General features: G+C 47.2%; 1 protein-coding gene and 1 non-coding gene across 7 annotated transcripts in view; one reads left to right on the top strand and one right to left on the bottom strand.

Annotated features, from left to right (window-relative positions):
- prss12 (serine protease 12) overlaps window positions 1-13,327 on the top strand; it is a 130,910-nt gene that overhangs the window by 105,479 nt on the left and 12,104 nt on the right. The window lies entirely within an intron of this gene.
- trnae-cuc (transfer RNA glutamic acid (anticodon CUC)) lies at window positions 8,803-8,874 on the bottom strand. Its single transcript has one exon. It is a non-coding gene; the product is annotated as a tRNA-Glu (tRNA).

The raw sequence follows: 13,327 nt of genomic DNA, 5'->3' as shown, positions 1-13,327 counted from the left end.
CCTCCCTCCTATAGAATATTTCTTGTCTCTCTGTTTTCTGGTTTTCTTCACCAAAGAAATCCTTCCCCGACCGTAATCAATGTTGTTGTGTAAAGATGGAGATGTATTTCTTCCTGCAAATAATGTTAGTAAAAATTTTGGTATACATTCTCTCAGTTTTTACCCTAGGATTAATAATGGGATGAGTTGCACCCAAGCATGGTGCTCAATTGATCTAACCTTCCATCTTTGTTTTCCTCTCTTTGGACCCCATGGATCAGCCACGATCTCACAGTCTGAGGATTCAGGGTAGACCATTTAGGACGGAGATGAGGAGACATTTCTTCACCCGAAGAGAGGTGATCCTGTGGAATTCATTACCACAGGAAGTAATTGATATCAAAACATTGAATTTACTCAAGAGGCGGCTAGATATGGCAGTTGGGCGAATGGGATCAAAGGTTATGGGGAGAAACCATTGAGTTGGACGATCAGCCATGACCTTAATGAATGGCGGAGCAGGCTCGAATTGCCAAATGGCCTCCTCCTGCTCCTATCCTCTATGTTTCTATGAATGGTGGAACAGGCTTGATGTGCTGAATGCCCTACTCATATTCCTACCTTCCTTGTTCCTAGGTTCCATTCCTGAAATCGATTTTATCTTCTCTCAGTTCTGGCCTCCCTATTTGCTGACTGAGTTCAGGGACATGTGTAAGAAATTGAAGGGCTAATGTGTGTAGCTCACTCTGTATCCGACGGTGCTAATGCGCTCACATGCTGTGCCACCAGGCTGTCGAATGGAGCGGATTTCAAAAACAAATTAGTTTCAATTGCCAGAGTTAGAGGAAGTATACAGTAATTTAAACACTTGTAAATATATCAACATAAAGTGGCAATCTCTGAATATTTACTCACAATTCCAAGGTTATTACTCAGCTCATCCACATACTGGCTCCATCATTAGACTATCATGAGTTACCATGTCCTGGATTTTACTTTCCCTCAGCCCAAAATATTATGTTCCCACCAAAGTAAATAGCCATTTAAATGGCTAGTCGCATTCACCGGGGGTGGGATGATGTGTGGTGAGAGGGGGAACTATGGCAGCTTTACCTTAACCTTACTGATGTGAACGCAACCACAGCCTGTTCACCTCCCCATTCAGGGTACTCTGCAGCCATTCAATGACATTCTTGATCCTGGCTGCAGGGGGGCAACATATCATCCTGGAGTCACGTCTGCAGCCACAGAAACACCTTGTCTGTTCTCATAATTATCAAATCACCTATTTCTTTCATCATCATTACTTGGTGTCCCCCTATACAGCTTAACCAACCATAGTGCCATGAACTTGACTCTGGCTGCACTCCCCAGAGGAACTGTCACTTTCATAGCTATTCAGAATTGAATACCGCTTGGAGAGTGAGATTTGCTCAGAGGATTCTTGCACCATCTGCCTGTTTCTTCCTGATGGCCTGATGGTCACCATGTTCTCTATCTCCCTGGATACTGTTAAGCTGTGAGGTGACAGGAACATGCTTTCCACAGAGCTCTCAACCTTACGGATTTACCACAGTGAGGCCAGCTGTTGTTCAAGCTCCAAAGCCAGGAGCACAAGCTGCTGCAGCTGACAACACCTCCTGCACGTACACCAGAGAGACAGTGGGCAGAATTTTACAACCTCATTGCGCCCGGTTTGTGGCGGGAAAATGTCGTAAAATCAGGCGTGATGTGACTAACGGAAATGATGCCCATTTTCGCACCCATTCCCATTTCATTAAAAAAATAATTCGGCGCAATCGGATGCCAATCCAAAATGGGTGAAACGACAATTTGCATTTTTTTGCATTCTTCACAATGTCATTAATGACCTTCACTCCCAATCGTCCCAGCCCCCCTTTCCGTAACCACCTCACTCGCTGCAGCTGCATCGGTGAGGAAAACACCTCCTCTATAAAAGTCAGATTCAGGCACTGGAGCAGTGAGGGTGAGGGAGGAGGTCAGTCTCCGTGTTCAGACTGCTCTGTGCTGCTCAGAGAGGGTTGTTTTGTGGCGAACATGTTGCATTTCGGGTCGGGGGCGGGACTGAGAGTGTGTGGAGGGGGGGGAGTGGGGGGCTGTTGTTGCTCATGGGGTCCAACCTTGGACTCTCAGCACGGACCCGGCTCAAAGCGCTGACCTCGGGTCTTTGTGCTGACTCTGGGTCCCAGTGCTGCCAGCAGCAAGCACTGTTGCAGGTGAGGGATGGGCTGGAAACTCTCTGAAGTGGCAGTGCTGCAGCCTCAGGACTTGTCAAGCAGCGCTGTCTGTGGCCACGACTGCATGGGTTCAGGGTGTGTGTGTGTGTGTGAGTGGGAGGGGAAGGGGGGAAATGGGGGGGAGCTGTGTTGCCATTCTGGGATCTGTGGGGGGCGGGGGGGGGGGGGATATGGGGAGTATGTGTTGCTGGAGGTCTGTGGGGGAGGGTATGGGGAGTGTGTGTTGTTGGGGGCTGTGGTGGGTATGGGGAGTGTGTGTTGCTGGGTTGGGGGGACGAACTGAGTTCTTTAACCCCCCCCCCCACACACCCTCTCCACTGTTCAGATTGACGAGATGGCTTTTGCGATGCAACCCATTGATCTTGCTGTTCTTTTGGTTGCTGCTGGAGCTGAGGAGGAGGAGCTGGAGGAAGAATTGTTGCAGAGGAGAATCAGGCCTCACCACCCACAGGAGTAGAGGGAAAACGGCGGCCATTTGCCTCAAGGGGATGGGGGGGCAGGAGAAGGAGGGAGCGGAGACCCCAGCAGTTCCACACAGTTCCTTCGAGCAACTGTCGGACATGGTGTGCGGAAGCTGACAGTGTGACAACAGTGCCGTTTGTTGCAGGATCTGGCACCTCGGGACATGGGTAGGGGGTGGCTGGGGGGCACCCGGGTAGGGGGGCACCCACTCCCAGTGGCTGTGAAAGTGACAACCGCCTTAAATTTTTACGCCACTGGGTCCTTACAGACTGTCGGTGGGGACTTTTATGGCATTTCTCAATCATCTGTCCACAAGTGTATCAAAGAGCTCACAGATGCCCAGGCTGGCCAGTATATTGAATTTGACCTGGACCGTGCCCATCAGGAAGCCTGGGCTGCTGGATTTGCAGCCATTGCGGTGATGCCAAATGTGCAGGGGGCTATAGACTCCACCCACGTCGACTTAAGGCCATGTGAAGAATCCTGGAAGACTCATGAACAGAAAGGGCTTCCATTCAGTAAATATTCAATTGGTTTGATTTGATTTGATTTATTATTGTCACATGTATTAGTATACAGTGAAAAGTATTGTTTCTTGCGCGCTATACAGACAAAGCATACCGTTCATAGAGAAGGAAATGAGATAGTGCAGAATGTAGTGTTAGTCATAGCTAGGGTACAGAGAAAGATCAACTTAATGCAAGGTAAGTCCATTCAAAAGTCTGACAGTAGCAGGGAAGAAGCTGTTCTTGAGTCAGTTGGTACATGACCTCAGACTTTTGTATCTTTTTCCCGACGGAAGAAGGTGGAAGAGAGAATGTCCGGGGTGCGTGGGGTCCTTAATTATGCTGGCTGCTTTGCCGAGGCAGCGGGAAGTGTGGACAGAGTCAATGGATGGGAGGCTGGATTGCGAGATGGATTGGGCTACATTCACGACCTTTTGTAGTTCCTTGCGGTCTTGGGCAGAGCAGGAGCCATACCAAGCTGTGATACAACCAGAAAGAATGCTTTCTATGGTGCATCTATAGAAGTTGGTGAGAGTCGTAGCTGACATGCCAAATTTCCTTAGGCTTCTAAGAGAGTAGAGGCGTTGGTGCGCTTTCTTAACTATAGTGTTAGCATGGGGGGACCAGGACAGGTTGGGGGTGATCTGGACACCTAAAAACCTGAAGCTCTCGACCCTTTCTACTTGGTCCCTGTTGATGTAGACAGGGGCATGTTCTCCTCTGTGCTTCCTGAAATTGATGACAATCTCCTTCATTTTATTGACATTGAGGGAAAGATTATTGTCGTCGCACTAATTCACCAGATTTTCTCTCTCATTCTGTACTCTATCTCATCATTGTTTGAGATCTGTCCCACTACGGCGTCGTCAGCAAACTTGGAAATTGAATTGGAGGGGAATTTGGCCGCACGGTCAGAGGTGAGAAGGAGTATAGTACGGAGCTGAGAACACAGCCTTGTGGGGCACCGGTGTTGCGGATTTATGTGGAGGAGGTGTTGTTGCCTATCCTTACTGATTGTGGTCTGTGAGTTAGGAAGTTCAGGATCCAGTCGCAGAGGGAGGTGCCGAGGCCCAGGCCACTGAGTTTGGAGATGGGATTTGGGGGAATAATAGTGTTGAAGGCTGAGCTGCAGTCAATAAATAGGAGTCTGACATAGGTCCTTGTTATCTAGATGTTCCAGGGTTGAGTGCAGGGCCAGGGAAATGGCATCTGCTGTGGATCTGTTGCGGCAGTAGGCAAACTGTAGTGGATCCGGATAGTCCGGGAGGTTGGAATTGATTTGTGCCATGACTAACGTTTCGAAGCACTTCATAATGATGGATGTCAGAGCCACCCGGTGATGGTTATTAAGGCACGCTGCTTGGTTTTTCTTAGGTACCGGGATGATGGTTGTCTTCTTAAAGCAGATAGGGACCTCAGATTGTTGTAGAGAGGTTGAAAATGTCTGCGAATACCCTTGCCAGCTGATCCGTGCAGGACCTGAGTGCTCATCCGGGTAACCCATCCGGGCCAGTCGCTTTCCATGAGTTGACCTTCGAGAAAGCTGCTCTGACATCTGCAATGGTGACACCAGATACAGGTTCATCCAGGGCTTCCAGGGTGGAGGGCATGCTCTCACTGATCTCTTGCTCAAAACGGGCATAAAATGCATTGAGCTCATTAGGGGCGGTGCGTTGGGGCCGACGATTTTACATGCCTTCATCTTGTAGCCTGTTATGTCTTGCAGATCTTGCCATAGTCGGCGGGGGCCTGTGTGGCGAGCCTGGGACTCTAGCTTGGTCTGATAGTGTCTTTTGGCATCTTTGATGGATCTCCTGAGATGATATCTGGCTTTCTTGTGTAGATGATGTGGAGATGCCGGCGTTGGACTGGGGTAAACACAGTAAGAAGTCTCACAACACCAGGTTAAAGTCCAACAGGTTTATTTGGTAGCACAAGCCACTAGCTTTCGGAGCTCTCGTTGCCCCTTCATCAGGTAAGTGGGAGTTCTGTTCCCAAACAGGGCATATAAAGACACAAACTCAATTACAAAATAATGGTTGGAATGCGAGTTTTTACAGGTAATCAAGTCTTAAAGGTACAGACAGAGGGTTAAGCACAGGTTAAAGAGATGTGTATTGTCTCCAGCCAGGACAGTTAGTGAGATTTTGCAAGCTCAGGCAAGTCGTTGGGGTTACAGATAGTGTGACATGAACCCAAGATCCCGGTTGAGGCCGTCCTCATGTGTGCGGAACTTGGCTATCAGCCTCTGCTCAGCGACTCTGCGTTGTTGTGTGTCGTGAAGGCCGCCTTGGAGAACGCTTACCCAAAGAGCAGAGGCCGAATGCCCAATAAGCATTCTCCAAGGCGGCGGTCTTCATGAAGCACAGCCTTGTGGTCTGATTTTCCAAAGTGTGGGTGGGCGATAGAGCGGTAGGCATGTTTGATATTTGTGTAGCAGTGGTCTAGGATGTTTGGGCCTCTAGTAGAACAGGAGTGTGTGACCATCAGCTGAATATCATGCAAGTCTGCACCAGACACCCCAGTATTGTGCATGACAGCTTCATATTGAAGAGTTCTTATGTCCCGGAGGTCTTTGAGGAGGAGCCCAGGGTGCAGCAATGGCTCATGGGGTACTTGCTTCAGCCTTGACTGATGACGCCTGTACGGAGGCCTGAGACTGAGGCGGAGACCCGACACAATGAGGCCCACATTGCCACCCATTCAATAGTGGAGCAGTGCACAGGGCTCCGCAAAACACGGTTCAGGTGCCTGGACCACTCTGGCGGGGCCCTCCAATACAGCCCCCTGATATCGCCCCGCATTGTGGTGGTGTGCTGTGCCCACACAACCTGGTGCAGGAGCGGGGTGACCTGATGGAGGAGGAGGACATGGAGGTCACTGGAGAGGAGGCCGCTCAGCAGGAAGAGGAGGAAGAGGAGGAAGAGGAGGATGATGATGACGAGCAACACCACCAGGCGCTGAAGGGCTGATGGCAGCAAGGATCAGGGATGCGAGGGTGGCATGGGAGGCCTTGATCACCAGGCACTTTGGTCACTAGGAGCCTGTGTTGCCGCACCCCCCCCCTCTGGTGGGCCTGGGTACGCTGTGTTAGCGAGTTTCTGTGGCAGGCAGCAGGGTGATGATGACTCGTAATGTGCCATTGTGATGATGCCCTGGTGCAAACTAGTCTGAATCCTACCTGAGCTCCGCATACACGCTGGCACCTGAGCCGACATCTGGATGGTGGGTAAGGGAGCACTGAACCCCCATGCAGGGCCCGGGGCGGTTGGGGGAAGGGAATCTCTCATGGGTTCTGGGGATGCCATCGCAGATGGTCTAAGTTGCTGCCAATGCATGCCACCCGCTGTAGCCAGTGAATAATTTGAGTGCCTTGATTTTCTCACTGGCAGTGCACAGAGGGGCCTCCCCTACTGACATCAACATGCAGGGTCAAGGATGTTTGGGCCTCTGGTGGCTGTCGGGGTAAGTACATTCCTGTTAGAGACTAATCAGAGACAAATTAGTCACAGGTATGGGGTGAAATAACATTTATTGTTGCCAATAATAATGCTTTCCAAATAAGTAATAATATAAAAACATGTGAACGTGAGACTTTAAAATGCCTAAATATTCTATCTACACCGCTGCCATCTTAGTGCCGCTGCAACTTCTTAACCTTATGTGACCTACCACTACATCTTGGTGTCTCCCCAGGATGTACATCATAGTTGGAGGTGGCCAGGTGCTCACTTCTACGCTCCAGCCCGACCATGCTGTTGCTAATGGTCCACATGCTCTCCTCTCCCGCAAGCTCCAGTGCCTGCTCCTCAAAGGAGTAAGGACCCGGATCTCAGGCACATCAGTCCCCATCTTTGCCCTCTCCCAGCGATTATTGATATTCTCCTCCTGTGGGGACAGAAGGAGCCATGTCAAATCTGATAGCACAAGTCCTGCAGGATCTCGGGGGTGGCCCTCAGAGGGCAAGGATTGTGATACTCTTGGGGGGAGAAGGGAGGTGCTTGGGGGGTCAGGGGTTGAAAACACGCAGAGTGCTGGGAATGGGGGGATCTAAGGGTCATTCAGGGGGAAGATGCCAAATGAGGTTAAACATCCTTGCTGCCCAGATGAGGTCATTCAGTTTTTTGTGGCACTGCTTCCCGGTTCTCCTGATCAGTGCCCTGGCACCAACATATTCTGCCACCACCTCCCAAGCTGCATTTCCATCCCTTCCTGTGGGACAGCATCCTGCCGGGGGGGAAGAGTCCCACCTTGCCTCCACTGCCTCCTGCAACCTGACAAGATCAGCATCTGAAAAATGGGGAGCTGTCTTCCTGGAGGCCATTTCTTCCTGAACTGCCTGCCTGTCTGTCCATCCTTGACGTTTTGTTGGAGCTCTCCCTTGTCAGGGCAGATCAGCTACAGGCATTTTGGGTGAGTCATGCGCCCGTTAGAGCATTCCAGCGAGTTTAATGTAGTTTTCCATGGGGGGGAAGCCAAGTCAGCAGGGATCTGCCATGATGCTTTTATTCTGTGCTAGTAAAGCCCATCGTAATTTCTGTGGCGAGTTCCACAAGACTCAGGAAACCCATGAACAAACAGTAAAGTTTGAAATCCACAGTTAAAGAAGCCACTAGTTAACATTTTTATATACGATAATTGCTAATCCTCTGTAGTGGTTTCCCTCACACAGCCAATCGCGCTGAAGTTAATGGTGGAATTCAGCAGATTGCTACCGGCTTCCTGACTCACCATCAATTTCAGCTCTTTTACCAGCTGTTCACTCTCACTCCACTTACTCCTTCAGACTAAATCCACCCACCAAATGTTTATATTTCATGAGATATGAATATTGTTAGGATACTAGATTCGAAACTCCAAGTTATCTTGTGAAGTCAGATGAGACCCCAACAATTTGCTATTTTGGCATTAATGTCAGGATAGGGGGCTTCACTCCAGGCCCGATTCTACTGACACAAAACAAACTTTATTAAACAACACAGTTTAACTGTAACTAGCTTAGGCGATGGCCTGGTGGTATTATCGCCAGACTATTAACCCAGAAACTCAGCTAATGTTCTGGGGACCTGGGCTCGAATCCCGCCAAGGCAAATGGTGGAATTTGAATTCAATAAAAAATATCTGGAATTAAGACTCTACTGATGACCATGAGACCATTGTCGATTGTCGGAAAAACCCATCTGGTTCACTAATGTCCTTTAGGGAAGGAAATCTGTTGTCCTTACCTGATCTGGCCTACATAGAAATCATAGAAACCCTACAGTACAGAAAGAGGCCATTCGGCCCATCGAGTCTGCACCGACCACAATCCCACCCAGGCCCTACCCCCATATCCCTACATATTTTACCCACTAATCCCTCTAATCTACGCATCCCAGGACACTAAGGGGCAATTTTAGCATGGCCAATCAACCTAACCCGCACATCTTTGGACTGTGGGAAGAAACCGGAGCACCCGGAGGAAACCCACGCAGACACGAGGAGAATGTGCAAACTCCACACAGACAGTGACCCAAGCCAGGAATTGAACCCAGGTCCCTGGAGCTGTGAAGCAGCAGTGCTAACCACTGTGCTACTGTGCCGCCCCGAAAATAACATTCCCTAACCGGGAATCGAACCCGGGCCGCGGCGGTGAGAACGCCGAATCCTAACCACTAGACCACCAGGGAGCACATATGAGCTACAGCAATGTGGTTGACTGTCAACTGCTCTCTGAACAAGGGCAACTAGAGATGGGCAATAAATGCTGGCCAACCAGCAACGCCCATGTCCAACGAATGAATAAAAAGTTGAACAATGCTTTAACATGGCAAGATACAATTCTAACTTATCCCTATGAGTTGCAATTCAAGCAATATTCCTCTTACAGACTTAGACCCCACTTTAAAATCAGTTAGCAAAACTTAGGCTTAGTTGCTTGTACTTAGGTTGCCAGCCCAGGAACCCTCAAACACCTTCTAGAGAGAGAGAGAGTCAGAGAGACATGTCTTGCTTATTTCAGAACCAGGCAGTAACTGCTTGTTTTAAAATGAAAGCGAAACTGTGTTTTTCCCTGCAAATTTAGCTCCTCCAATTAAGCACATGACTCGATTCCTGTCAATCAATCTAATCAAAACTCTACTCTGAAACCCCAGAAGAAACCTAAGTAGACACACAAATGCATTAGCTCAGCTTAAAACAAATGCCCCAGGTATTTATCCTGCTCTCCCAGCTACCAATTTAAAATATTTCTTAGACATATTGGCACCCTGCAAAACAGAGCTGAATTTTAAACATTTCAACTCCATGAAACATTTGTAATTATATTTCCTAAAGGCACAGTATCATCACAATATACTTGGGGATTTAATTATTAAAAATCTCACCTAGACAGGATAACAAGGCAGATGTTAATTCAATTTTTAGCTCTAGTTATTTTATGTACAGACATTGTGGTCTCAAATATATTAAGTGTCCTGTCTTCTGACCATCTGTTAGGTTGGCCTGTTGATATACAGTCCAGATAACAAAGCAAGTTTATTTTTATAACATGGAAAAGTTGCAGACAATGTTTTCTCTTAAGTATTCAACTTGCAGCTATGAAAGGGTCATTGATATATTCTGATTAATATAGTGATATTTTAAGGTACATGTCATTCTTCTTTAGTGGAAGGCTTTGTTAGCCTTTTAAATCTTTTAGTAATGATTTCAAGTTGAAAAATAATTCAAGATGAGAATCCTTCTTTTGATGTTGAAGGGAAATGATTGTTTGATTATTTTGTGGCCTTGGATTTGCTCCAAGCTAATTTTTATCCGACAGTGTCCTAAATTCGTTCAATAACTCCACTCGCATAAAATGCTTTGAACTAGCATATTTAGAAAAAGATGAAAACCATTTTCAAACTGTGATATTTCATGTTCTCTCCCCTATCCTCACTGTTCAATGTCTGAATTGGCTAAGGCAAAATTGGTTCTAGTGTCAAAGTGAATAGATATTGGACAACCTTTACATATACCTCTGCTGAAATTGAGACTTGAAATTGCATTGTGCAATATTAATAATAAAGTAAAATAAATGCATTTGACTGAAATTTCTTTGTATACTATTTTAACAACGTTAGTTGCTCATTTCAAAAAATGATCATCCCAACTTTTGAGAATTCTAAATCATTAGAGGGTTATGGGTAAGCCTAGTAGAAAGGGACATGTTCGACACAACTTGTGGGCTGAAGGGCCTGTTTGTGCTGTAGCTTTTCCAAGTTCCATGTTCCACACAGACAGTGACCCAAACCGGGAATCAAACTTGTCTGCGTGGGTTTCCTCCGGGCGCTCCGGTTTCCTCCTACAGTCCAGCTGGTTAGGTGCATTGGCCATGCTAAATTCTCCCTCAGTGTACCCGAACAGTCACCGGAGTGTAGTGACTAGGGGATTTTCACAGTAACTTCATTACAGTGTTTTATGTAAGCCTACTTGGGACTAATAAATGAATGAACATACTGTGATGCTCACCCCTGAAGTAGAAAAAAGTATTCTATTCAGTTCTCAAAATTTTTCAGAAAGAAGAAACATGACCATCATTGATCTAGAGAGGAAGATTTATTTAGTTTATCAGTTAGAACAAAATCATAAACATATTCTTTTTACAAATGTACAAAATTCTGACAGGGCTGGACAGACAGGATGTTCTATCTGCCTGGGGGGCTCTAGAACAAAGGTCACATCTCAATATGTGGAGATGCCGGCGTTGGACTGGGGTAAACACAGTAAGAAGTGGCTTTTGCTACCAAATAAACCTGTTGGACTTTAACCTGGTGTTGTTAAACTTCTTACCACATCTCAATATACAGGGTAGGCCATTTAGTACTGGGATTTAGGAGAAATCTTTTCACTCAGAAAGTGGTGAACCTGTGTCTCCACAGGTTCACCAGAAGGCTGCAGAGGCCAAATCACAGAATATATTTAAGAAGGACATAGATAGCTTCCCAAACACTAAAGGAATCAAGGGGTATGGGAAAGAATGGTGGCACAGTAATGAGCACTGCTGCCTCACAGCGCCAGGGAGCCGGGTTCGATTCCCGGTTTGGGTCACTGTCTGTGTGGAACATGGAACATAGAAAAGCTACAGCACAAACAGGCCCTTCAGCCCACAAGTTGCATCGAACATGTCCCTATCTACTAGGCTTACCTATAACCCTCTATCTTACTAACTTCCATGAACTTATCCGAAAGTCTCTTAAAAGACCCTATTGAATCCGCCTCCACCACCACTACCAGCAGCCGATTCCACGCACCCACCACCTTCTGAGTGAAAAACGTACCCCTAACATCTCCTCTGTACCTACTCCCCAGCACCCTAAACCTGTGACCTCTTGTGGCAACCATTTCAGCCCTGGGTAAAAGCCTCTGAGAATCCACTCTATCAATACCTCTCAACATCTTATACACCTCTATCAGGTCACCTCTCATCCTTCGCTTCTCCAAGGAGAAAAGACCTAGCTCTCTCAACCTATCCTCATAAGGCATGCCACCTAATCCAGGCAACATCCTTGTAAACCTCCTCTGCACCCTTTCTATGGCATCCACATCCTTTCTGTAATGAGGTGACCAGAACTGGGCACAGTACTCCAGGTGGGGTCTGACCAGGGTCTTATACAGCTGCAGCATTATCTCCCGATTTCTCAACTCAATTCCTCATGGAGTTTGCATGTTCTCCCTGTGTCTGCGTGGGTTTCCTCCAGATGCTCCAGTTTCCTCCCAAACTCCAAAGATGTGCGTGTTAGGTTGATTGGCCATGCTAAATTGCCCCTTACTGTCAGGGGGTTAGTAGGGTAATTAAGTAGTGTTATAGGGATAAGGCCAGGGTGGATTGTAGTCGGTGCAGACTCAATGAGCCGAATGGCCTCCTTCTGCACTGTGGGGATAAAAAAAAGAAAAGAGATCAGGAGTATGGCATTGATACAACAGATAGGCCGTGATTATATTGAATTGTGGGGCAGGTGCAAGGGGCAGAAAGGCCTATGCATCTCCTATTTTCTATGTTTATATGCTTATGATTTCACAACAAACAGTTAAAAGGAAACATCTTCCTCTTGAATCCCTGCATGTGTCATAAATGCTTAAAACACTCAACAGGCCAGGCAGCAACATTGCCGAGAGGAGAGTAGGTTTAAAATTCAGGTCTGACTAAAGGTTACCAGTTGGAACATGTAATCCCAATCTCCTTTGCTCTGGAGATGTTGCCTGCGCTGCTAAGTGTCTCCAGCATTTTCCAACCTGCGGATTTACAAATTTCCATTATCTATGTCGTAAATAAGTTGTGCTATGGAATATAAGGGTGAAACACACCACAGCTATGACTCTCCACACAGGGACTGGCATTTCCCTGTCCTGCCCATGGAACACTTGGCGAACCAGCAGAAAAATCTACTGACTTTTGGCAGGACTGGAAAATCCAGTCAGTGAGTTTCAAATCCTAATGATGCTGTGTGGGAATATCAGTCTGTTCCCTACACGGAGGGAACCAAATCAGAGTGCCACTTTGGCACTCATTCTTTTAGCTGGGTTAATTGTGTGTCAAAGGGAGATTTCCAGTGTGAACAAGAAAATATATATGATGACAAAATGAGAATAGAAAGTCAGTTTAGCAAAAACAAATCTCCTGAAAATGTGGGAAAATTGTCAAGTTTAGCCTGGGAACCTTCTTGTGACTGGAAATAAAGTTCAAGTCCTATTCAAGACTTCACCTTTCCCCAAATTAGCTTGATCCTTTGTGGGGATGAGATAGACCTCCTTAATTCTTGTGTTGTTAAGAGAAGTTCAAGTGGAGTTCAGTGCTCCACTGCGGATGATTGGATGTAAAGACTTTCTTGCTCTGTTCACGAAGGCATGTGAGGCATGTAAACTCGCCGGCTCCAACATATCCCTCCATGATGAGCCCAATGCATTCTACGCTCGTTTTGAGCAAGAGGTCAGCGAGAGCACGCCTGCCACCCTGAAAGCCTCGGATGAAACTGTATCTGACGTCAGCATTACAGATGTCAGAGCAGCTTTCTTGAAGGTCAACCCATGGAAAGCGACTGCCCGGATGGGGTACCCGGGTGACGCTCATTTCCTGTGCAGATCAGCTGGCGGAGGTATTCGCAG

The sequence above is a fragment of the Mustelus asterias genome, chromosome 1 (genome assembly GCF_964213995.1).
Source record: "Mustelus asterias chromosome 1, sMusAst1.hap1.1, whole genome shotgun sequence".
NCBI lineage: Eukaryota > Metazoa > Chordata > Chondrichthyes > Carcharhiniformes > Triakidae > Mustelus > Mustelus asterias.
The sequence above is the reverse complement of the archived record's forward strand: the minus strand, read 5'-3'. Positions and strand labels throughout refer to the sequence as shown.